Source organism: Bidens hawaiensis, unplaced genomic scaffold, assembly GCF_021521415.1.
Source record: "Bidens hawaiensis isolate Kalapana, Puna unplaced genomic scaffold, B.hawaiensis_p1.1 tig00025457_1, whole genome shotgun sequence".
Taxonomy (NCBI): Eukaryota; Viridiplantae; Streptophyta; class Magnoliopsida; order Asterales; family Asteraceae; genus Bidens; species Bidens hawaiensis.
In genome coordinates this window covers 241495-268745 of record NW_027494071.1, presented here as the reverse complement: position 1 = coordinate 268745, position 27251 = coordinate 241495, and the positions used below count along the sequence as shown (strand labels likewise).

Here is a 27251-nt window from a genome sequence, read left to right as displayed (position 1 = left end):
GTCGCAGATAACAAGAAATTATCAAACTATCACGTATACGAATCGGTTTAGCTTGAGGTTTTATTTAAGCGAGCTGCGTTTGACTTGAACTTAGCTTGTGCATCTATACAAGTCAATCCTTTCAATCCTGTTTTTGTGACACAAAGTCACAGGTCTTGGTTATATTCGGGTCCTGGTTTCATACACCCAGTGAGAAAAGACAAAAAACTTTGCATGGTAAACAATCGTTTACTTTTGTGTAAAGTGCAGTTTACGTCAAAAAGATGTATATGCTTACTAGAAAGGGGTGTATGAAATAAGGAACGCGATATATTTGCATCTTACATAAACAAAGGCTATATGTAGTGAATGAGCTAAAAAATAAGGGGGTTTTGACATGTGGCCAAGGAGGGCGACATGTAGCCCGGGGGGGGGGGGGGTGTTGTAGCCCAAAAACTGCCCCTCCCACCTATAGTTGATCGCCACGTCAACATCTCCATTCACACATCCCCCCCCCCCCAACCACTTGTCGCCCACTTATCGCCTTGGGAGGCGGTGCTCTCGCCCACTTGTCGCCCAAATTCAACATTTTGACGTCCCACTACGCTTACAGTAAGATAAGACGTAGTGGTTGGTGGATACCTCTAACTGGACTTGTTCTAACGGTTTGGACCAGTACAAAGTGACCTATAACCATCTAACTATAATATAGGGGGTACTAGATACCAACACAAACTGACCCATAAGCATCCTAGGCAATTATATGTGAGGTTTGGGAGGCTGGGCCTTAGTTTTTTTTAAGACATGTTTTATTGGGTTTTAATTTAAGACCATAAGTAGTGGTTGGTAACCAAGCATAATCGAGCGTTTTCTGACGGACATCTTAGTCAACGACTAGTTTTGAAAAAAATGACGTTGTGGTAAAATGTCCATTTCAATCATTACACAATTATTATCTTTTTAATTTTTTATTATAAAAAAAACATAAATTAAAAGACAAAAAAATTATGATTGGCCCAACCCTCCCCCCCCCACACACCGTTGTACATACAATTAACCAATACAAAACTAAACTCACAACTAAGTAGTGTGGTGATCTTCCCCTAGTTTTGGGCTAGTTTTCCCCTCCACAGTACTCGTGATTGCCCCAACCCCCCCCCCCCCCCTTCCCAAAACACGCATGGTTTATTGAAGATCGGATGCATGGATGTGACCATATATCTCTTGTTATAACCAATTTATTTTTCTTTCTTTAGCAAAGGTTAACCCTAATCTTTATCTATTTATATTTATCTTGTATATGTAATTTCTCATCACGGGTGTTTGGAGCATAGAATCTATAAAAGAGAACGAAGATGAACGACAACAAAGGGAAGAGATGCAAGAGCAATGGGCCGAGACGTTGAGTCGATATGGTAATTCTACCGATACTATTTATGAGTCGAAAACATCTGGATTATTCATATTATTATTATTATTATTATTATTATTATTATTATTATGTTAACTGGTCGAAAATGGTAGGAAAAGTTGTATGCCATATAAAGGCTTTAGACCCCGCAAAAAAAGACACGTGTAGAATAAAAATTAAAGAGATTTCAATAGTAAGAAAAACAAAAACAAGAGAAATAAATAATACAATGAATCAGATCAAATAATAATATTATGATTTGAAAGAAAATACTAGTATCTACTCCGACACTATAGTAGAATTGTGTTAGATCAAGGGATTACTCTATACGTTAGTAACAAAGTTTTGAAACCGTTCCAATCAGGTCACTCATAAAATGTTTTGTTACAATTTAGATCACTAAAGTTTCCTTTGTGTTTTAATCTTAGATATTTTACTTGAATAACAGGTTATGTAGGTTTATCTGTTTCTAAATAGTTTGACATTACAAAATATTTTTTAAAAATTGAGAAATTTTTTTTTAAATTGCGAAAAAAGCAAAAAAAAAAAAAAAAAAATCTGAAAAATTGCAAAAAAAGAAATGATTTTTTCAGTTTTTGCAATTTTCCAGATTTTTTTTTGTTTTTTCAATTTTTCGCCATTAATTTTTTTTTCACAACTTTTACTAATTTTGTCAACTTTTAAAAAAATATTTTCCATTGTCAAGCTATTTAAAAATAAGAAAACATACATAACCTGCTATCCATGTAAATTATCTAGGATTAGAACACTGATTTGAACAAAACATTTTATGAATGATCTGATTGAAACATTTTCAAAACTTGATTACTATTCTATAGAGTAATCCCTAGAATCAACAATAGACATTAAGCGTCTTTTATATGAGTCTTTTATATGGGCTAACCCAACATTCATAGAAAAATAGTCACAAATAGGATTGGTAGGAAACTGATCAAACATGACTAGTAGGAATATAGTCATAAAGTGGTAGGAGGAATCTGATCGCAAATGCCGCTATAGGAAATGGTACCAAATGCCACTGGTTAGAAATTAAAGGTTGGAACACGGTCGCAAAACTTGTTGATAGGAAAATGGCCGCAAGTGTTGGAAACCGGTCGGAAATATATATTCGTAGGTGAATGGTCACAAAGGCCACTGGTATGAAGTTTTGGTCACAAATTTATCACAAAATTGTTTCCTACGGTGCCTTTTCGACCAAAACAATCTGGTCGAAAATTACTTTAAAACGTTCATTTCCTACGATTTTTGAAATTTGATACAAAAATTGGCATAGGAAAATTCCAGTTTTCTAGTAGCGGGAGCAAAAACGAACTATGAAATCAAGAATCAAACAGTGGTAACATTATCTTTACTAATACTCCAAGCTAGTTGTTTGTCTAAACAACATCTTTTCATCAAACAAAAAACTAGTTTTGATTTTGTTGAATGGAACAGAAACTATACTGAAAATAGTTATTTCAATTGTTAGTTTTATATTGGTTTGAAAATTTAACCTACTCTAGTTTTTTTTTTTTTTTGAACATGACCCCTAACATTTTCTTTAAAATCTACCTAATGCCACGAATTGAATCCGCACCACTTTGATAGGAATAAACACTCGTCAACATTTCTAATTATAATTCATTGTAGTATTAGGGATAGTATAACATAAAGACAGATGATGCATATGCATATCAACTTGTCATCAGGACCACTTTCTATTTTTCATAAGAATTAATCTATTTAAGGAAAGTTGCCCGGTCCATGGCGACTGGCGAGTTCGCATACTTCCATCTGATTTGAAGGGAAAATCTTAACATTTCTTGACTTGCAACATGAAGAGCTAATAAACATAAACAGTAACGTACACAAGAGTTATATTTTGTTGGAAACATAATTTTATTAAAAGTTATGTTGTTTAAGGTAACTTCAAATTATGTAAATGTTCAACATTACAATTTGTTATTATGAGAGGTTCTAGTTTTAAAATGAAATTGCTTAATGCACATATGAACCGCTAGATAGTAGTGAAGCATGTTTGTTGGTACTTTGCCTCCTATACATTATAAGTGTTAATCATGTGCTTATTTATATATATATTTATATGGGTAAAAACTTGTGTGTTACACATTTTAGTTAAAATAAAATATCATGTATTTTTCCAAGACATTTTATAAAAACTCATAAGACTTATGGTGTAATAAAACATTGTCAAATAAAAGAAAATCATTATTATATATAGGAGAGAGATGAAAAATCAAAATATAAGACTTCACCAGAAGTTAACACATAACATCAATATTTAATAAGATAGAGATGCTAGAAAATCAACTTCTACAAAATTGAGTTATGTTACCCTACTAGATAGAAATTTATTATTATACTAACAGATAAATGAAAATAGTTCCTTTTACGTAATTAGATTCCATATTTCCTTTGTACATATTTGACTGCCATATAATTAGCTAGAGCCAATTAAGTAAATGATCTAGATTAACCAAACCAAGTACACACCCTTTAAGAGTCATGAAGTACATATGATAGAATTCACCACATCAATATACAGAAAGTGAATTTTTAACACAAGATCAAATTATTCATTTCTTGGTCAATGAAATAACAATAGTAAATTGTTTTGTTTTCTTGACAGCCAAATATTTAGCCACATGCTTCTCATACTTCTTAAATAGCACTTCAATATGGAATTCCCAAAATGAGAAGTCAACAATGGTTCTGTAATAGCTCTAATCAATTTTGTTGTGTTCTTCTTTGTTTCGTTTTTCGTATGGTTGTGGCCTCGCTCAAAGTGTAAATCGTTCGTAGTTGTGTAATCTGTATCATGTGGATCCCAGTTGACTTCATAAACACTCATGTTATTAAGAGAAAAGGATCCATCATCTTGAATAATGTTCCTAGTTCATCCTCACATGGAAGATAAAACGGAAGATTGAATGAGTTAATATCTGATTCTCGAACCAACGCATGTAGTTTTTTTATAAAACATAAAACTTAGTCGCAGTCTAAGTAAACTAGAAGCTCTTAGAGCGCGTTTGTAACTTGTTTGACTTAAAATTTGGACACAAGAAGAGATTATAGACTATAGTTATACCTCTTTGAGCAACTCAAGAAGTGATATGGTGAGTAAGTCCCATAGACTCCAACAATCATCTCTAGTTGGATCAACTTACTCCGACCGGGTAATGTTAAAAGCATGTGTCCACCGGGTACTATTTCTGCATAGCGCATTTGTAAAAACTTTGTAAAGTCGGTGTGAAATTGCTTTCCATATGCTTGTAGTACATTAAGAGGACTTGCTTTGGATATGTATATATTTAGTTTATTACTTTCTAGACCTTTAGGTACCTATAACATTTATACATTGCAAAGAATAAGTGTATCATACAACATAATTAGTCTTTGTATAGTTAGTTAATTCATGTCCTAAGTATAAACACATGTTATATGATAACTATATAGTCGGATAATATGGTACCTGAGAAAGCCATTGAATGCTATAAGAGGAGTGAACGAAGTGCAAACTGTTGTTAGGAAAGAGTCTACCATAAAATGAACCTGGAACTGCTGAAACAAAACAAGAACAAGTATTTTGTCCCTTGTCCTTCTTAAGACTTTCATAAAAGTTCGGTAATGACTTAAAAACGGTGCTAAAATCATTTCCACAGAGGTCATTTAAGCACACTAGAAACTGTGGTGCTTTACGATTATTTTCTTGGCACACTTCATGTACGATATCAATAATGTTAGATGCCACTAAAAGCGTATTCATGCCTGTGGAACATCCTAAATCTGCGATCGTGAAACAATTGTTGAAGAAGGCGCCGTGATTAGCCATACCCTTAATTGTATGCTTTAAAAATGGTAACGCTCTCCGTATGGCGCTTTCCTGTAATAATAATAATAATCATAATCATAATAATAATAATAAGAAGTTATGATAAAAGCTTAGAGAGTCTACAAAGAGATTAAAAGAGACCTGAAGAAATGAATTTTTGGCATAACTTGAATCTCCACTGCCATCATTCATATGTAGAACGTTTACTAATGTCATCTTTATTGTTCTTTGCCCAAGTGCAATATTTGGCCTTCATTCTTTACTGCTTTAAATAAGACATTTGCAAGTACTAGATATTATGCATTAACAATGTTGTTATCCTACCCTACATCTTATCTTTCTATATATACGAGTCGTATAGGTGGCGCATGATATCCAAACATCATGCATCACATATATGACTCATATATACAAGTTTATCGAGTTGTATAGGGACAACTTCTGTTAGACATGTCAGACTTGTTCCTATATGACTTGTATAGAGTATAGACATATACGTCTCGTATAAACATATACGAGACGTATAAACACAATTTTTAAACAAAAAACTTTTGTTTAATATTTTTATATAAAATCTCGTTTCTAATTAACTAAAACTTTTAATAAAAAAACACAAAATTTAAGAAAAAACATACCACATGGTTATAAAATAAAAACACATAATTTATAATAAAAATACACATATTTAAAAGTACATATTTTGTTTTATATTAATTGAACAACCTATGAATAACACGAGTATTTTGAAGTACCGGGACTTTAAAAGCCACCTTCTGAAGGCCGTGACCTCAAAACACCACTATTGTACATAGGTTGTTGAATTAGTATGAAGAAAAACATTTACGTTCAAATAGGTGTATTTTTATTTAAGAATTATATGAATTTATATTATAACTATGTGGGATGTCATTTCTTAAATTTTATGTTTTTATTAGACGTTTTAATTATTTAATAGCGGGATCTTATAAAAAAATATTAAAACAAAAAAAATAAATTGTGCCTATATAAGGTATAGGAACAAAATTTGACGATATCTAACAAAAGTTATCCCTATACAACCTGTATAAACTTATACTATCCATACATGCCTTTACTGATACCATCACGGTAATGGTGTCTCAATAAAAAATCGATGTCTTCCAAAATTAACAGGTGTAAAAGGTGACAACAAGAAGACATGTCCAAATTGTGGAAATAATAATATCTGATTTAGTACAGTTTACGACATGAGAAAAATTCCATAGTCCCGACACTATCTCATGTATCAACTACTTAGATTTTATTTTAAACATTTGAGGTGGTAAATTTGACACGTTTAATAAGGTTATATTTTATCTCTTGTGATATTGAACGATGGAGATGCTAATGAACTAGATATGACTATCTTGTGTGTTGGTTTCCTGGTTTGCAAGCAAAGTGTACACCGAGACTCTTGCATAACCAAATATTTAGTTCCGTTAATTGTAGGGATGAGATTTTTTTTATGAATACCCGTACCCGTTCAGTATCTGTACCTGTACCTATACCTGTCTATTCGGTACGAGTACGGTTACATGTACGAATACTTGGTACCCGTTTGAAATATATTGGGGTTTTTAATGTGATTTACAAGACTCATAACTTAATAGTGTTTTATTGAGATATATTCAAGGCTTCAAGCGGGTTTTTTTTTTCAAAATAATCAAAATATTAAGTACTCAATAAAAGTTCTAATCAAACCAATCAAACCCTAGTTCTCTCTTCTTCTTCTTCTTCTTCTTCTTCTTCTTCTTCTTCTTCCGGTCGATAACCAGTAACAACCACCATCAAACGTGTGGCTCCATAATTTTTTTAGTTTTGGCTGTGGTATTACAGTTTTGGTATTATAGATAATTGATTGACGGTACCGTACCGATTTCGATACCAAGTTTAGTGGAAATATTATTTTTGAAAAAGAATAAAGTGGTACCAAGATAAGTACCGTACCTATATTACATGTATTCGTACTCATACCATAAACTTCAGTACGGGTACGAATACAGTGTACGAATACAATTTGATATAATGCCTTTTTTATACAGTTGAATTCATTTAGCATGACACCATTGAAAAGAGATTAGTTGTGATTATAGTATTTGAAGAAACACTAACCTGACCCCGGGCAGATTACTAGTAACCTGGGGGTTAGATAGATGTTTCCCACGAGGGGTTAGACCCTTGGAAGATGGTTCTTCTGATAACCTGCAAAACAGACACCGTGAGCTCGTCACTGAGAAGGGGGGGGGGGGTTCCTCCTTGTGACCACCCTCCGGCGTGAGAATCAGACTAGATTGCTCTTTAAATATAAAAGTATATTAAGAGATTGCTAGAGCAGATATCAGGTATAATATGATGATAATGTGATATGATATGATAAGATGAGATGGTCATACCATTTGTGGTATTTATAGCCGAAGGTAGGTTTCCAAGGAGGTATGGCCGGCTGCAACAGTGTTCCTGTTCCACCAACAGTAGCCTACGCACGTGCCCTGCTGGTAGTTGGTGGGTAGGTAGCGGCTGACAGCGACCAGGCCTGCTGTATACTATTCCTTTTCCACCAACTGTCAGCTACGCACGTGGTATGGCAAGAGTTGGTGAGTAGGCAGCGGCTAATAGTGACATACAGTGTAGGAGCATGCTGCTCGCCATACTGTTGTCTATAAGCTGTCGTATCTTTAGTCAGATCTTTTTCCCATACCTCGTCAGGTACAGTACAGAAGATCTTCCTGTATCGTACGGACTGGCTTATTTGGGCGGGAGTATTCCCCCTCCCGCCCTTGTGCGGGATTGTTCCCGGCTTCGCTCATTCCTTCAGGTGACACTGAACGATTGAGAGCTAAGTGCCTTGTGCGTGTAGCCTTGCTGCGCGGGTGGCCTTCCCTAATGGCTTGTATCCGAGGCTGCGGGGACAGGCGGAGTCCTTCACCATTGGGAGGCATTTCCTGCGGGACCAGCTTGCGTACTGCGCGTAAGGACGTCACGTCTCTGAGCATGGTTGGTCCTGCGGATCCAGTTGGTTTCTGCGCAGACGTCCCTGTTTGAGGTTAGTCTTGCGGGTCCAACTGGACTCTGCTGGGACCTACCTCTTCAAGTCCCCCAGTCCAATGTTCTTCTCATGCGTGTTTAATAAAGTGAGGTGAACTTTTGGACTTAAGCAAAGGGTTTTGAAAAGGGTTTTTTAAGGTTTTCCATGGGGATTCTTCCCGCGGAAGTCCTTGTCACTTGCAGAAATTCCCGAGTTTCCTGCTTGGTCTTTGGGTATGATGCGGGTAGGTCTGTAACCTCCTCGCAAGTCAGGAGCATTGAGTCCCACTTGTGTGGACTCTCCATGAGGTTTTGGTAGTTTTGAACATAGTGATCAATTATGTTAAAACCACCAATTCCATCCTGGAGCTTCAAACAACGTAGTTCTCGACGTTCCCGCTATGCGGGGATGTTATTTCCGCTTCCGCAAGCATTGCCCAGAAGATCCTTCTTGGTTTCAATTCCCAGCGGAGCGCTAGGTATGTGAAGGGTTTTGCCTTAACACTGTACCAGCGCTCGTCTTATGGTTACTTTACTTTCAAGGTATTCCTGGCTTCAATTCCCTGCGGGTGCTAGGTATGTGAAGGGTTTTGCCTTTACACTGTACCTGCACCCGTCTTATAGTTACTTGGTTGTCGAGGAATATTTGGCTTCAATTCCCTGCGGGTGCTAGGTATGTGAAGGGTTTTGCCTTTACACTGTACCCGCATCCGTCTTACGGTTACTTGTTCGCCAAAATTTACTTGGCTTCAATTCCCTGAGGGTGCTAGGTATGTGAAGGGTTTTGCCTTTACACTGTACCCGCATCCGTCTTACAGTTACTTGGCAAGGTTTTACTTGGCTTCAATTCCCTGCGGGTGCTAGGTACGTGAAGGGTTTTGCCTTTATACTGTACCCGCATCCGTCTTACGGTTACTTGTTCGCCAAAATTTACTTGGCTTCAATTCCCTGCGGGTGCTAGGTATGTGAAGGGTTTTGCCTTTACACTGTACCCGCATCCGTCTTACAATTACTTGTTTGCCAAGGTAAGGGGTATTTTCCCGCTTACTTTTTAATATTTTCAAAATTTGAATTTTGAAATTCGAAGGGTTGGTGGAAAGATAGGAACAGTCCAAACCTCTGAAACGTCGTGCGACGGTTTCTTCTGACTGTGTCAGGACGTGCAGGAAGTTATGGTGACGTGACAGTACATGGTCATTCCAGACGCTTTTCAGGCGCGTGGGCGCGATTTTCGGGCGCGTGGCCGCGAAATTACTGGCACACGTCCTTTCAACAGCTGTTTCCAGCTTGCTTTTTGCCACGTGTCATAGTTTCATTGCACCTTCGATTTCTCTCTCCTCCGCATTAAATTCACCGCATTAATTGCGATTACTATATAAAGGGGGAGAGGGTTCTTTGTAATCCACACTTTCACCATTCTCTTCTTCTTCTTAGCGATTTCCGGCAAATACTCCCCTTTTCAGGCAAGCATTTTCCCGAAATCGTTTTCTTCTTCCTCTGCAATATGTCTTCCCATGATGCTGAAGCTGTAGCCGACTATAGGAGTACTGCTGGCGAGTGCCAGTGTGCTCTACCTGTCGATCAGTACCAGTACGTCGTCAGGAAATTCATGCTTGAGTCTCTTGAGCCTGAGTTTCCTGAACCCCACCAGACTGTGTACGATGCCCCCAGTGGCAAGATCGGGGTATATGCTGCATTCTTTGTTTATGGGAACCTTAGGTTCCCATTGACAAAGTTTGTGTACCGTGTCCTGGAGAGGCACGGCGTGCACCTAACCGAGTTGCATCCGATGGCGATTGCCAAGATCCGGCACTTCGAGTGGGTGTGCCGGATTCTGGGTATTGAGCCCTATGTGGACCGCCTGATGACCTTCTATACTTGGAGGTGCATCCAGGGGTGGTACACCTTGACAACCCGTATTAAGGGTTTGAAGATCTGCGTGACCGAGCGCAGTCTCCGATCGTGGAAGCGGGAGTTCTTCTACGTTTCTGCCCGCGCCATTCCTATTGCCATGAAGTTTAAGAAGGGGCAAGCGCTTCCGAGCCTTCATGCTTCCAGCTACCAGGAGGCGGAATGGTTCGCGAAGATATCCCGGGTCCAATCTCCGGTTTACCGGTTTGCGGAGTCCGGGATGGTGATGCTGGGGATGAGCCGGGTATGGAAGGATGCGTCCCGGTTTCCCATCCTTGTCGAATACGGTTTGAACTCTATTCCTTATGGTATGTCTTGTCTTTCTTGCTGATATGAGTTTGTCTTCTAACTGCTTCTTTTCTTTCAGAGGGGAACAATTTGGGGTCGCTCCTGTACCCGCGGGAAGCTGACGGTCCCGTGCGGGTGGGCACTCGTGCTCTAGACGAGAACGAGTTGCCCATCCTGGAGCAAACGGCGGATCGGTTTGTGGAGGTCTATCCGCTGGGCCACGAGATCCTGAGCCAACGGCGGCCAGGTAAGGCGATACTCTATCCTCAACCCCTCAATGCTGTACCCGCTGCTGGAATTCCTGACATCCTGTCCTCTTCTGAGGAATCCGCAGATGGTCCTCCGCTGGTGCGGAAGAGGAAGGCTGCCGGTGGGAAAGGGAAGGAGAAGGTGGCCTCCATAGCTGATCCGGTGCTCCTATCTGACACCGAGTCAGATAGTGAAGAGGTGGCGGGGAACCCCGGTGGTGAGAAGACCACTGTTCCGGAGGCTACGACTGTTACCTCCGGAGAACCATTGACGACGACGGTGACCGGCATCAAGAGACCGGCTCCATCGGGCTCGTCCCCGCTCGTCCGTACGTTCAGGCTCAAGAAAACCCGTAAGTACAAACATCCTTGTTTTCGTAGATTTATCATACTTCATAAATTTATTAACCCTTATCTTCTTGTGCAGGCGTGGATGTTGACGCATTCCAGGGTGGAGCGCAGAGGAGTACTTCTCCGCCAATGACGGTAGGCTCGGTCAGCCTACCTGAGGCGACGACCCAGGCGCCTGCGCCTGCTTCCGCTGGATCAGTTGCTCAGTCCCTTGAGCCGACTGTTCCAGCCGAGATGACGTCACCGCCGGTGGTAAGTGCGATTTTTACAGCATCTTTCACCGAGCCGGCGGTTACGATTGCTGCGGATTCTGCGGCAGCGACTGCGGCGGCTGCCACCATGCCCCCGCCACCGGCACCGACGGCCGGCCCATCAGGTACGCATGGGAGTACTCGCCAATCTTTGCCACCTTCCCATCTGCCTGACCTTTTGGATGTGTTTCCTTTGGGTTCAGGTGATGGGTTCGGCGGCTATCGGCCTGTTATAGACCCTACAGGTGCGTAGGGTTCCTTTGGCCCTTTTTCACTTTTATTTTTTATCATCTTTTCCTAACTGCTTTTTTGTTTTTGCAGTGTCGGATTCCAATGAAGTGTATGTTCCGCGATGGAACATACGCCGAGGAACAACCCTTCGTACCCCTGTGGAGTGCGTGGAATGGGCTCGCCACGCTGCTCCCCATGGTGCGTTGGGGGAAGCCATGGCTAGCTACCAGGAGGGTAGGCTAACCAATGAGCTTCGGGTTCTCCAGGCCCGGATGCAGCCACGCGTCGAGCTGCTTTGTCGTGAAAACGACAAGTTAAAAGCAGCTCGCGCCAAAGACGTATCTCAAGCGCGGGCTCTTCGGGAGGAGAACCAAAAGTTGGCCGCAGCTGCTGCGGAGAAGGAGAAGGCCTTCAAGGCCCTCGAGGTTGAGGTTCAAGCGCGACTCGAGGCCCGCTCCAAGGCTGCCCAAGCTGTTAACGAACAGCTTCGGCTGGCTAAGGAGACTGCGAGGAACGCAACCGAGAGGGTCACCAAGGCTGAAGCCGTTGCTGAGCCTTTACGCGTGGAGAACGAGGAGCTCAAGGCCAAATTGGAGGCTCTCCAACGTGCTCATGATGCCTTGGCGATGGAGGATGCCAAGAAGCTTCAAGAAATCCTGGATCAGAGGGGCGTGCTTGATCACACCGAGCGGAAGCTTAAGGGCGTTGAAGAGGCTGCTGCAAAGGAAGTGCTACTTGCCAACCTTAACAAAAGCGCAGCCGAACGCGCCTGCACCCAAGCTCAAGCCGCCCTCCAAGAAGCTCTGGTTGCCAAGGAATGGCTTCTTCGAGAGGCGTTGCCTCAGGTATGTTTAGCTTTACGTCTTCACGCTTTCCTTTGTACATAGAAAAGGTGTTTGACACTTGTATATTTTCTTTGTAGGTTGTGCATCGGGTCTTCTCAGAGACTACTTACGATGATGCCATGAGCGCAGCCCTCAACGCTTCTCACAAGGATGGGGAACGGGCCGGCTTCCTGCTTGGTCTAGGGTTCGTTGAGAAAGGCTTCCCGCCTTCCAACTTCCCTTTGTACAATGTTGATACTGAAGCCATATAGGACCAAGCAGTAAATCAATACGCCGCCTTCCCGCATCCAGTGGTGGAGAAGGTGAACCAAGTAGCTGCTGCTGATGATGGGCTAGCTATCCTCAAAGCTTTCCTTGAACTGCCACGCTCTACCGATGGGGCTGGTCCAAGTGGAAGTGGCCCTGAAGCCTGATCCTGAAGATCCCTTCCCACTGCTAGGATAATTTTAGCTTGTATAGATTTATTTTCTTCTTTTCGTAGGCGGGTAGTTACCCGGCCATTCTTGTAATAATTCATTTGTGAAATATTAATCTTTTTGCGTATAAGATTGTTATTTCCTTCTTTGGGTTTCTTGCTTTATAAACTTATGACTTGCATACTTAGTTTAAATTAGCAATTTTTCAAGTGTAGAATAAGTTAACCTGTTGAACGTGGTTGATAATAGGTGTGAAGTTTTGCTTCCTCTTTCGTGATTGTGCGGGTAGAACCGTCACTTGCACTTGGTAGGATGGCGAAACTTTACCCTTATCTGACCTGCGTGTAGGTTTTCCTCATCTTTTGAGGATAAGTTAACCTTTGAACGTGGTTGATAATAGGTGTGAAGTTTTGCTTCCTCTTTCGTGATTGTGCGGGTAGAACCGTCACTTGCACTTAGTAGGATGGCGAAACTTTACCTTTATCTGACCTGCGTGTAGGTTTTCCTCATCTTTTGAGGATAAGTTAACCTTTGAACGTGGTTGATAATAGGTGTGAAGTTTTGCTTCCTCTTTCGTGATTGTGCGGGTAGAACCGTCACTTGCACTTAGTAGGATGGCGAAACTTTACCCTTATCTGACCTGCGTGTAGGTTTTCCTCATCTTTTGAGGATAAGTTAACCTTTGAACGTGGTTGATAATAGGTGTGAAGTTTTGTTTCCTCTTTCGTGATTGTGCGGGTGGAACCGTCACTTGCACTTAGTAGGATGGCAAAACTTTACCCTTATCTGACCTGCGTGTAGGTTTTCCTCATCTTTTGAGGATAAGTTAACCTTTGAACGTGGTTGATAATAGGTGTGAAGTTTTGCTTCCTCTTTCGTGATTGTGCGGGTGGAACCGTCACTTGCACTTAGTAGGATGGCAAAACTTTACCCTTATCTGACCTGCGTGTAGGTTTTCCTCATCTTTTGAGGATAAGTTAACCTTTGAACGTGGTTGATAATAGGTGTGAAGTTTTGCTTCCTCTTTCGTGATTGTGCGGGTGGAACCGTCACTTGCACTTAGTAGGATGGCAAAACTTTACCCTTATCTGACCTGCGTGTAGGTTTTCCTCATCTTTTGAGGATAAGTTAACCTTTGAACGTGGTTGATAATAGGTGTGAAGTTTTGCTTCCTCTTTCGTGATTGTGCGGGTAGAACCGTCACTTGCACTTAGTAGGATGGCGAAACTTTACCCTTATCTGACCTGCGTGTAGGTTTTCCTCATCTTTTGAGAATTTTGTTTTGAACCGTTCGACGCGCGGTTGTCAATAGGTTAGTGTTCAGTTTCCTTTCATGATTCATGCGGATAGACCGGCACTTTCATTTAATGGAATAATTGAACTCTTCCCCTTTAACTGACCTGCGTGAAGGTTTTTTCCTGTTATTGGGTTTGTGCGGGTAGGACCGCCTTCCCACGCAACGACTTCACATAATGTGAATATCGTCATATTAGTGCAGAAAAGTAAAATCATCAGCTTCGATGTTCTAAAGAGAATCATTTCCATTAGAAGTGGCTCTTGGCCTTCTTTACAAATTGGAATTGATTTACATGCAAACTGTGTAAATGAGCTCCCTTCCATGTTGTTGGGATGGGAGTGCCATCGAGCCGATACGCACCTGGTTCGGGATCTCGTTCTTTACGCAGCATGTAGTCTCGATATTGAAGCTGGAATTTTTATTCGTGTTTTCCCCAGCTGGGGTTCTACACGCACCCGCCTGCCCAGCCTTTATTGCGCCACGAGGTGCGCGAGCGTCCCATCTCTGACAAATGCTTCAACCATGTCTTTTACGTCTATGCATTCTTCAGTGTTGTGGCCTTTTGTCTTGTGAAAGTCACAGTATTTGCTCCGATCAGCATCGTGACGATGTCGGATTATTGGAGGCTTTGGCCACGGGAGCTCTTCAGTGGCGAATATCTCAGTGACGCTTTTGGTGAGTGGCGTCCATCTGGAGTTTCGGTGCGGCTGTACATTATCCCTTCCGCCCAATCGATGTTGCAAGCCGGATGAGGTGTCAAAGTTTACCCTTGACTGCCAAATGCCTAGCTTCCGCTTTTTATTTAATCGGGCGGTGAGGACATTGTCTTCTCTCGTCTTCCTTGTGTAGAGGTTTGTGCTCTGTGGGAGATCTCTACCCAGTTGCTTCTCCGTTTCCGCATAGCGTTTTGCTGCTGTCATGATGGCATCCCATGTGGATGGCATACCATCTTTACCCGTTAGGGTGCGGATGAGCTCTGGGTCATGCGCGCCCTGGATGAAGGCTGCTGCGAACAAGATCTTCGCTGATATTGCCAAAACTTAGCTTCTTTGAGTTGAAGCGAGTGATGAAGTTTGGCAGAGATTCATCTTCTTCTCGTATGCATTTGAGGATTGTCCATTGCTCCTCGGTATACTTCCGTTGCTGGCTGAAGTGTTGGCTAAACTTCTGCTGGAAGTCTGCCCAGTCGTAGATGTGGTTGACCGGTAGACGATCAAACCAAGCTCTAGCAGCCCCAACAAGCGTCATTTGGAACATGTAGCACCACGTGGGTTCCGTCCAATTGCTGACGGTTGCCCCTGCTATGAACCTGTTCAAATGATCGTCTGGATCAGATATACCGTCATATGTGCCTATGTTAGGCATTTGTTTGGCACTCCTTGGGGCGATTGCTTCCGCAATGTCCCTTGCAAATTTGGACGTTCCTGCATTTGCAACGTTTGGTCTGAACGTTTTGGAGAAGTCTCGTGGACTTCCACCTGTGCTTTTTGGTTTGAAGGCTTGTCCAAAATGCCTTTTCGGTTGGGATTCCATTTCCTTACGCTTCCCTTTTGCCCTATGGCGAGGGTTCGCGTCGGAGTCGGATTCCTCCGAGTCATCCTCCCAATATTCGAATTCGTCGGCCTGTTATACGGAACGCAAGCGTTCGTTCAACTCGGCCTGGAATTCCTTTTGTCGTGCCTCCGCCCATGCCTTGACTTCATCGAGAGTTTGGCGGGGGAGTCTTCGTTTCTCAACCTGGGTATTAGTGGATCCCAGTAGGCGATCATTTACTGCACTTGCCCCAGCATGAGTAACTGGGGTAGTGTTCGTAAAATTTACTTCACTTGCCCCGGCTTGGGTAACCGGGTAGTGTTTGTAAAAACTGTGTTACCGGTATTCCCCCCAGTAGCTGGGGTCGTGGTTACCGGAATTTCTCTAACCATCTTTGTAGAAGTTTGAAAAAACTGGAGAAAAATGTAGTTCTAGCTTTATACACGGATGGCGCCAATGAAGAAACACTAACCTGACCCCGGGCAGATTACTAGTAACCTGGGGGTTAGATAGATGTTTCCCACGAGGGGTTAGACCCTTGGAAGATGGTTCTTCTGATAACCTGCAAAACAGACACCGTGAGCTCGTCACTGAGAAGGGGGGGGGTTCCTCCTTGTGACCACCCTCCGGCGTGAGAATCAGACTAGATTGCTCTTTAAATATAAAAGTATATTAAGAGATTGCTAGAGCAGATATCAGGTATAATATGATGATAATGTGATATGATATGATAAGATGAGATGGTCATACCATTTGTGGTATTTATAGCCGAAGGTAGGTTTCCAAGGAGGTATGGCCGGCTGCAACAGTGTTCCTGTTCCACCAACAGTAGCCTACGCACGTGCCCTGCTGGTAGTTGGTGGGTAGGTAGCGGCTGACAGCGACCAGGCCTGCTGTATACTATTCCTTTTCCACCAACTGTCAGCTACGCACGTGGTATGGCAAGAGTTGGTGAGTAGGCAGCGGCTAATAGTGACATACAGTGTAGGAGCATGCTGCTCGCCATACTGTTGTCTATAAGCTGTCGTATCTTTAGTCATATCTTTTTCCCATACCTCGTCAGGTACAGTACAGAAGATCTTCCTGTATCGTACGGACTGGCTTATTTGGGAGGGAGTATTCCCCCTCCCGCCCTTGTGCGGGATTGTTCCCGGCTTCGCTCATTCCTTCAGGTGACACTGAACGATTGAGAGCTAAGTGCCTTGTGCGTGTAGCCTTGCTGCGCGGGTGGCCTTCCCTAATGGCTTGTATCCGAGGCTGCGGGGACAGGCGGAGTCCTTCACCATTGGGAGGCATTTCCTGCGGGACCAGCTTGCGTACTGCGCGTAAGGACGTCACGTCTCTGAGCATGGTTGGTCCTGCGGATCCAGTTGGTTTCTGCGCAGACGTCCCTGTTTGAGGTTAGTCTTGCGGGTCCAACTGGGCTCTGCTGGGACCTACCTCTTCAGTATTGTATTTTGTTTATGATTCTAATTACAGTCTAACTTTTACTTGTTTAATTATTATTATGTAATTTTTAATCAGAAAACTCAGTGTAATATCCGGGTCTCACCTAAATATTACAACGTATTTTTAGTCATACAATGACAACGTAAATGAATATGGTGATAGAGAAAAACAATAACTATTATAGGATCTACTAACATGTATATTACGACGTTTTTATTTGGCACGTTTGTATATATGTGTACGAAAACTTCTAACATATTGGTACCACATATTTCACTCGATCATACAACCACAATTTTTATGGAATAAATTTTGATCATTATTAACCTATAATAATCACAAATATCTTATATTATAGATTTTATATTTTATTCTACTTATATAAGTTTTTAGAGATTTGATCTTTGTCTAAAAAAAATGCATTGTTAACTTAAAGAAAGAAAATACATGCAGTTATGACTATTCCCCCCCACCCCACCCCCAACGTTTTAGTACTAACTAGGCTGGTATTGATATTCGTTTTTATACTTTTAGACATGATATTTTTTTGGACGTATCATGATTTTATTTTCTGCTTACTCAAGACAACTTATGTAAACTTTATGGTGTTGTTTCGACGATATTTTCCATTATTTTTCAGTATCGGTACGAAAGTGCTCTAGCCCAATTTAACTTAGATCTCATCATTTCCAGAAAGACGATCAAAGTTCCAAATGTTAAAATGGTAACATAGACTTAACATCCTATTAAACTCTTTTTTAAACGAGGGGATCGGGGTGCACTCAGTAGTCCTCCTCGGGTACTCGGGAACACCGCCGTCGGCCCCTCTACAGTTTTATATCCACTGCAACACATGATTTTAACCGATACCGATCGAGTTCTCACCGCATCACTATCGCAACCGTGGGTTTAACCGATATCAACCGTGTCTCCACCGCAATGTGGGTTTGACCTACACCGACCGATCTCCCGCCACAATGTGCGGGTTGCAAGCAACTAGTTATAATTTTAACTGTTTATTATTTTAACGTTTTAAATAAATTACCCTATATATATAAAATCTTAAAAACAAGTAGCATATATTTAATAGTTTTTACATTGGAGTATTTAAAAAGTGAGAAATGAAAAGGTGTTAAAAGAATCCTGGTTAAAGTTAAAGACATTAATGGAAACATAAAAACTATTGGCTTTTATTGGTCTAAGAATAAGTCTAAGGGGGTGTTTGGGATTGCTTCTTAAAAGTGCTTATGGCTTGTTGGAGAGGCAAAATATCCAAAATGCCCCTCCAAAAGCATCTAAAAGCTCCAAATCCAAAATGCTCCTCCAAAAGCACCTAAAAGCTCCAAGGTAAGGTTTGGAGCTTTTAGGTGCTTTTGGAGGGGCATTTTGGATATTTTGCCCCTCCAAAAAACCATAAGCACTTTTAAGAAGCAATCCCTAACATGCTCTAAGTGTAGATTGATAAGTTGGTCGAATTGATGTAATTTTGTTTTTATGTAATTGTCTTTTCTCTTTTGTGGTTGTCTCCGGATTGTGGAGGTAGCTTGGTGGTGATGGTGTTTGTGTTCCATGAGTGTTTCTACTTGTTTATAAAAGTTTACGGTTCGAAAAAAAAACACATGAGTAGCTCTAGAAAAAAAAAACAATACAAGACACTTCCAAAAAAGTTGGTTACTATTATATAAGATAATCCCTTTAAATTATAGTTAACTTTTCTAATCAACATGGATGCTGGGCTTGAAGACTATCATTGGGCTGGCCCATATGCCAAGGCCCAGGCATCGACTTATAGAATGATAGAATCATAGAAATAATCACTTTTTTAAACGACGACTTTCTCATATTTAGGCTATCGCACTCTTCAAATTAGGAGTCTTGATGCCTCACTCTGGCCAGACTATATTGTCTTAACCGGGCCCACGCTGGATTTAGAGTTTGGCTTGGGCGTTTCAACGGGAAACCATACCGCCGACTGCCACTTGACAACCATTGTGCCACCACAAGAGCAGAACTCTTTGGCATAACACACGGTGGGAAAAAAACTTGGGTGAGCTCAGGGTTCGAACTGACAACGTTTGCACAAGGCCTAGCTCAAATCCTCCATTGCCACTATCCATCCAAATGTGACACAAGTGGGATTCGAACTTAAGGCTCCCCTGAAGAACCCAAGCCTCTTACCACTAAACCACAAATAAAGGATAATAATATCATCACTTAACTTGCATTATATATAACCTAATTAAACACTGATATTTGAGTATTGTTATTATTTAAATAATTAGTAATATTATTAGTGTTACTAAATGTGTGTTATTATATGTACTTAATTAGTATATTAAATATGCTCTAAATTAAATATGTGGTTAAAAAAAACAACAATGCCTCTAAAAACAACTTTATTCATGCATTATGTACTGTACAATAAGAATATATTATACAATAACAATAAAAAATTTGTAACTTTTAAATTTTAAAAAAGTCCTTTTCAAATGTATTATAATATATAGTATAGACTTAGGTAACATTTTATTAAGATATATATATATATATATATATATATATATATATATATATAATACATATGTGTATAATACAACGTTTTTTTTTATTTTTTTCTATTTTTTTTAATGAAACCGGAATGAAATATAAGACTTTTGGTTTTTTTACTTTTTTTAAAATTTTTTAAAGGTGTTTTTAGTGGTCCAAAATGGTTCTCAAAGTTCTCAATTTGCAAAGGGTTCTCTTAGGATCCTTACCCCATATATATATGTGTGTGTGTGTGTGTAAAGGGGTGAGATCAAGAGAGAACTCCTACTAATGAGAGAACTACAGAACTCACTTAAAACCATTAATTTTAGATGATTAATGGCTAAAAATAATATAAAAGGAAAAAAAAACAAAAGGGGATGGGATTTATAACAAGGAAGGGTAAAACTGGAAGTGCAGAAAAGTATAATCAATCGTTATCTTCCACACCCAACCATATCTCTCTCTGACTTTAATCTAGGGTTTTCAAATCTTCGGTTTCGATCATCTAATCTTCAAATTGACTACAAAATCAAGTTATAATCCAAATAAAACCAGCAGGTAAGAAATCGTAATCGTTAATTTCGCATATTGACAGTGCCGATTGGGTGTATTAAACAACAATCGAGTACAAACAAAGGTTGTACAGTTTCAATATGCTCTGTTTTAGCTTTTTGTTTAATTGAATAACAATATACAGTTGCTGAACATTAATTTGTACACCGATTACAATGAAGGTTTTGAATGATACACATACTGATTAGTTCATGTAATTTACGTGATTTTCCAGGGTATTACATGTATGTATTACTAATGTACTATGTGTAGAAGTTATTATCACGCACCAGGTAATCATTTGTAGAAGTTATTATCACGCATTTCATTTTAATATTGTTCGTATTATAATGAATCGACCAAAATAGTAGTCTATTTTTTATGTTTTATATTTGTAATTTGAGTAACAATATGACGATGTCATCCCGTATTTGTTTGATTGCACATATGTAATACACGAATCGTAGGTGTATTATACATAATCAGCTCAATATACAGTGTTATTGTGTATTTTGTTTGTAAAAGAACATTATTGCGTTTATATCAGTTCACATATGCAATATGCTCTGTTTTTGTGTGTTTTTTTTAAATCGAATAATAATGTGTTGATATAAGTTGATATTTGTTTGAATGCATATGCGTAGTGCACGATTCATGTGTTTGATTGAATATTTTAAAGACATGTTTGTTAAAACACAACAATGTTACCTTATACGAGCATATTCGTATACAATGCATAGGTATATTCCATTATAATCTGGTTATCTTGATAAAAACATGTTTTGTGTTTATTGCAGGTATGTAGTGCTTGTTTGTTTTTAATTGAATAATAATACAATGATATCAGATCGCATTTTAAATGTCCAGTTAAACATCGCACATGCGTAGTACACGAATCACATGTTCGAATATATATTTCCATTTTAGGTTTGTCGAACATATAATTGTTTATGTTATGGAGCATATCTCATTAATTAGGAGTGCATAATCGAGCAAAACAGAGGCTGGCACGATAGACTCTGTTTTTGTCTAATCGAATAAGAATACAAGGTCGATTAACATTAATTTGTACAAAATAAAAGATATAAAGGATGATCTGTTCTTGTAATTTACATGATTTTCCAAGGATCAAATACATGCAGTGATGGCGTAATACATTTTTATGTAGCGTTGTTATATTGCATATATGCAATGCTGCATATTTTTAGTTATATTGCATATATGTAGTGTTAATCATGGTAATGTTAATGTAAGTTTATATATTTAGCTATAATGCATACGCGTAAATGAACTTGTTTTAATTATATTGCATAGTTGATTGTTCAACTTTAGTGCTTAATTGATCAATATAGGCTTTAATTGGCATTTGTCACACCCCGACTTAGGGCCTAGGCGTGTGACCACAAGTTGGTACCTGTTTTGTAAATATATCAGAGTTTATGGGTTAATTTTAGCGGAAGACTTTAGGTTGAATATAATATTAATTTACATTGAAAATTTACTCGGGAATTAAACACCCGAGTATTAGTTTACAAAATATATGTTTCATATTACAAGGAATTTTAGTTATAAAAAACGGAGCCATCTTGTACGCGCTTCTATCTTTATTAAGACTCCAATCCTTGTTAATGCTACTTACGCTTAATTACCTGCAATGGGTTGGAAAATACGTCAGCTACATGCTGGTGAACACGTATGACTCAATAAAACATTTGAATGACATTACAATACAAATATAGTTTTCTCTACAAGCTCAGCAGAAGCATTTCTACTTCTGGTCTATGTACCACTGCCCTACACACACAATTGTTCCCGAGCCACATAGCCCTTACTGGGAGACTAGTTATGACCATTAGCCCACGGCCACGTAGCCTTGGAATGATTTAGGCTGAACGGTTATGTTTGGATCCAGACACATGTGTATTCGGTCTGAGTTGTCTTTATTTTCTAATTTGTATTATAACGTTTTAGAGATCACATGATCTCATGTAAACATTGATTGACTCGTTAAGACAAACACCCGTTTGTCTTATTGAGTATAAATATCTTTTGACTGATAAAAAGGTTAACGTATTCACCTGTACCGTCGGTGTTGGAAAACCTTGACTAATTGATTGATTGTGAATGATACTTAACCTATACACAAATAGGTTCGTATGAATGTTTTGAATGATGTTAAGCTATGATTGTAAGCTTAACCTTGAAATCGTTTATCTTTGATTATGAATGAAAACACTTAGTTTTATGTGACGTTTGATATAGCATGCTTTGGCCTAATAGGTTCAACACATTGGTAAGTTTCTCCAGGTAAGTAAGCGGGTCCCTCGATTGATTGGGATTTATGCGAATTACTTTTCCTTAGACAAGAAACTTACTACTAGTGATATTCCCCTTCCAGTTACTACATGCCCATCAAAATATATCTTTTGGTTTAACATTACTTCGCTATGAAGCAACATTTTATGAAAACTTGATTGTGATTGAACGTTTGTAAAATACGATCAAGGTTAAAGGCCATAGCCTCGATTGATAGTTTAAGCAATAATTCAAATAACTTAAACATAACTCCTACCTCCGATTAAACACTTAGATTGATAATAAGAAAAAGGCAGGATCTTGATCTACTTGCTTAAGTGATTGCTACTTGATTATAACCTCGTTTCTTGCATGAAATACGAGAAAACAGCACGTCGGCTTATTACGGCAACCGGGCACGCCTTTTGATGTTAACTATGTGAAAATGGAGGTGAAATGGGATGAGGAGAGCTCAATACCCGTCACCCCCTTTTATAGGTTGATTTCATACCCCATCGCGGTACGAGATGGGTTCTTTGGGACGCGGCGCCGCCTTTTTACGCTGCCTTATGCGGTGGTGACACATGGCCTATCACAACGTGCCACGTGTTGACACGTCGTCGGACACGTGTCCGGTGACTCACCAATCCCATCGCGCTACGCGATGGGTTGTTTGCTATCCCGTTGCGTACCGCGACGGGAGAAGATTTTCAGAATTTACAATTCTGGTCCCTATACTTTCTAAGTTAATATATTTATGTAATTCGCCTATATGTTATTACAATTCTGGTCCCTATACTTTCTATGTAATGTCCTCGAGATTTATTATAATAGATTGGGATACTTTTTCTTTATTTCTGACTCGAGTTCCCACGTATACTCGAGTCCTCGTCTTGAATCCCATTTGACTTTTACGAGCTTGAGTCGTTTGTGCTTGAGGAACTTGATCATGCTATCTTCTATTTGAATCGGTTTTTCTACAAACTTAAGCTTCTCATTGATCTTGACATCTTTCAATGGCATGGCAAGGGTTTCGTCGGCTAAACACTTGCGTAGATTAGATACGTGAAACACGTCGTGAATACCTTTCATTTCATCAGGTAACTCTAATCGGTAAGCAACTGGTCCGATTCTTTCGAGTATTTTGAATGGTCCAACGAATTTTGGACTTAATTTTCCTTTCTTCCCGAATCTTACTACACCTTTCCAAGGTGAGACTTTAAGTAATACTTTATCGCCTTCTTTGAATTCTAAAGGTTTGTGACGTATATCCGCGTAACTCTTTTGTCTGTCCCTTGCCGTTTTCAGTCGTTCACGAATTCGTATCACTTGGTCGGCAGTCCTTTGAACAATTTCAGGCCCTGAAAACTGGCTATCACCTGTCTCTGACCAGCATACAGGCGTCCTACACTTACGTCCATACAATGCTTCGAATGGTGCTGCTTGGATACTCGTATGATAACTATTGTTATACGAGAATTCCATCAGTGCGAGATGAGTGTCCCAACTTCCCCCTAAGTCGATAACACAGGCACGAAGCATATCTTCCAAGGTTTAAATTGTACGTTCGCTTTGGCAATCAGTTTGGGGATGGTGAGCAGTACTTAAATTTAGTCGCGTTCCCATGGCTTTTTGAAAACTTGACCAAAAATTTGAAGTGAAACGACTATCTCTGTCGGATATGATGGATAGCGGCACACCATGTAAGGATACAATGTTTTCGACATATAAGTGCGCTAACTTAGCCATGCTAAACGTTTCTTGTATCGGTATAAAATGGGTAGACTTGGTAAGTCTATCAACAATAACCCAGATTGCATCATTTTGGCGTGAAGTTTTCGGTAACTTCATGATGAAATCCATGGTTATCATATCCCACTTTCATATCGGAATTTCCGGTTGTTGTAGCAATCCTAACGGCTTTTGGTGTTCAGCTTTCACTTTTGAACATGTTAGGCATTTGGCTACATATAAAGCAATGTCTTTCTTCATTCCAATCCACAAGTAATCATCTTTTAGATTGTGATACATCTTGTCACTTCCCGGATGCATCATATACTTTGACTTATGTGCTTCTTCTAAAATCTTATCTCTTAAACTTCCGACCATCGGTACCCAAATCCTTGTACCGAGTCTAAGTATTTCATCATTTCCTTTGATTAGTTGGTCAATAGTACCATTTTCCTTCTCGGCTTTAATGTTCCCTTCTTCCACTGCCAACTTCTAAGCTTCTTTAATTTGACTTACTAAATCAATTTTAAGTTCCAATCTGAGAGCTCAGACTCTCTTTGGCTTCTCATGTTCTTTTCTACTTAAGGCGTCAGCCACTACGTTGGCTTTTCCTTCATGATATATGATCTCACAATCGTAATCATTAAGTGTTTCCATCCAACGCCTTTGTCTCATATTCAACTCATTTTGATCGAATATATGCTTCAAGCTTTTGTGGTAAGTGTATACTATGAACCTTACACCATACAAGTAATGTCGCCATAATTTCAAGGCGAAAAGTATAGCGCCTAGTTCAAAATCATGCGTGGTGTAATTCTTTTCATGAACTTTTAATTGTCTCGAAGCATAAGCAATCACTTTCTTTCCTTGCATCAAAACACATCCCATTCCCATGTGCGAAGCATCACAGTAAATGGTAAAGTTTTCTAGTCCATCTGGCAAAGCCAAGATAGGTGCATTGGTTAACTTTTGTTTTAGTGTTTCGAATGCTTCCTCTTGCTTCTGTCCCGATTCAAACTTAATTGCTTTTCTTGTGAGTGAAGTTAATGGAACAACTACTCGGGAAAAGTCTTGAATGAATCTTCTGTAATATCCGGCTAAGCCTAGGAAACTTCGGACTTGAGTCGGTGTCTTAGGTTTCTCCCATTTGGTTATAGCCTCAATCTTTGCTGGATCTACTTGAATTCCCTTCTTATTTATAACATGACCAAGAAATTGTACTTTGGACAACCAAAATTCACATTTGGAGAATTTGGCGTATAATTTCTCGTTTCTTAGGGTTTCAAGTATGATCTTAAGATGAACTTGATGGTCGTCTTTGGATTTTGAATAAACAAGAATGTCATCGATGAATACAATAACAAACTTGTCCAAATATGGCTTGCAAATCCGATTCATCATGTCCATGAAAGCTGCTGGTGCATTAGTGAGTTCGAAAGGCATCACAGTGAACTCGTAATGTCCGTATCGGGTTCTAAATGCTGTTTTAGGGATATCTTCTTCTTGTACTTTCAATTGATGGTAACCCGATCTAAGGTCAATCTTGAAAAACAGCTTGCTCCTTGGAGCTGGTCAAACAAGTCGTCGATTCTTGGTAGTGGGTACTTGTTTTTAATCGTGACCTTGTTTAACTCTCGGTAATCTATACACATTCTCATCGACCCGTCCTTCTTCTTTACAAATAGTATTGGAGCTCCCTATGACGAACTCGGTCATATGAATCCTTTCTCCAAAAGTTCATCTAATTGTTTCTTTAACTCTTTCATTTCTGTCGGTGCTAGACGATAATGAGATTTGGCTATCGGTGAAGTTCCAGGTATAAGGTCGATTCTAAACTCTACCTCTCTGTCAGGCGGGGCTCCTGGTAGTTCTTCGGGAAATACGTCCTTGAATTCCGATACGACTGGTACCTCTTCCATCTTCTTTGGTTTGGATTTTTTGGTTACATAGGCCATGAATGCGAGGCATCCCTTTCCTATGCAATGACTTGCTTTTATCTTGGAAATAATTCCTGCTTTTCCTCCTTCTTTATCTCCAGTTATACGAATGGTTTTATTGTTAGATGTTCGGATATCAATGGCTCTATCGTTACATAAGATACGGGCCTGATTAAACGATAACCAGTCCATACCTAATACTACATCAAAACCTGCTAATGTCATGGGTAACAATCGTACAGGTATGACGTGATTTGCTAAAGATATTGTGGCGTTATCTAAAGCCTCGGTTATTCTACTTACATTCCCATCAGCAGTTTCTACTTCATAATGTTTATCTAGTTTAACTAAGGGCTCATTTAATAGACTATAAAATTTATAATCTATAAAGCTTTGGTTTGCACCCGAGTCAAATAATATTCTAGCATAAACATTATTTATAGGAAACGTACCGGTGATCACGTCCGGTATATCAGCTGCCTTCTGTGTGTATAGCATAAAGACACGAGCATTTCCTTTCTTTGCATCGGTCTTTGCACCGCTGCCACTTGCACCAACCGTCATCGTCGTTGGTTTCTTTTTCGAACACTCGTTACTATAATGTCCCTTCTCACCACACACAAAACATTCCACTGTTTTCCTTGTACAATTTGCTTCCACATGACCCGGTCTATTGCAAAAATTGCATGTAACCGAGTTGTTTGGTCGAAGACATTTTCCGAAGTGTCTCCTACCACATAACTTGCAAACAGGACGCTTATATACAAACGCCCATTCTCTTTTCTTTTCAGTTTTCCTCACTTTTCCTCCAACTGGCGTCTTGCCATCATATTTCTTCCTCTCGTCCCAATTCCTTATCATTCCATCCATCAAATACCCAGCCAACTCCATGGCCGATTCCGTCAAAGACGGCATGTGTGAACGTACTAAATCACGGATTTCGATTGGTAGTCCGTAAATGTATCGTGTCACCTTGTTGATTTCAGGAGTGACTAGATGGGGCACAATTATACAATACTCATGGAACTTGGTATTATATTCCTTGATATTGGTTCCCACAACCTTGTGGTTCCACAGCTTGGTTTGAATCTGATTAATTTCA

The 27251-nt window shown here is 39.8% G+C and overlaps 1 pseudogene across 1 annotated transcript; it reads right to left on the bottom strand.

Moving 5' to 3' along the window:
- Positions 1-3966: 3966 nt before the first annotated feature.
- On the bottom strand, positions 3967-5464 carry LOC143571645 (S-adenosyl-L-methionine:benzoic acid/salicylic acid carboxyl methyltransferase 3-like; annotated as a pseudogene). Its single transcript, XR_013142131.1, has 4 exons — positions 5385-5464; positions 4884-5294; positions 4500-4753; positions 3967-4372 (listed from the first exon to the last, which is right to left on the bottom strand). The product of XR_013142131.1 is annotated as an S-adenosyl-L-methionine:benzoic acid/salicylic acid carboxyl methyltransferase 3-like (transcript).
- Between the last annotated feature and the right edge of the window lie 21787 nt (positions 5465-27251).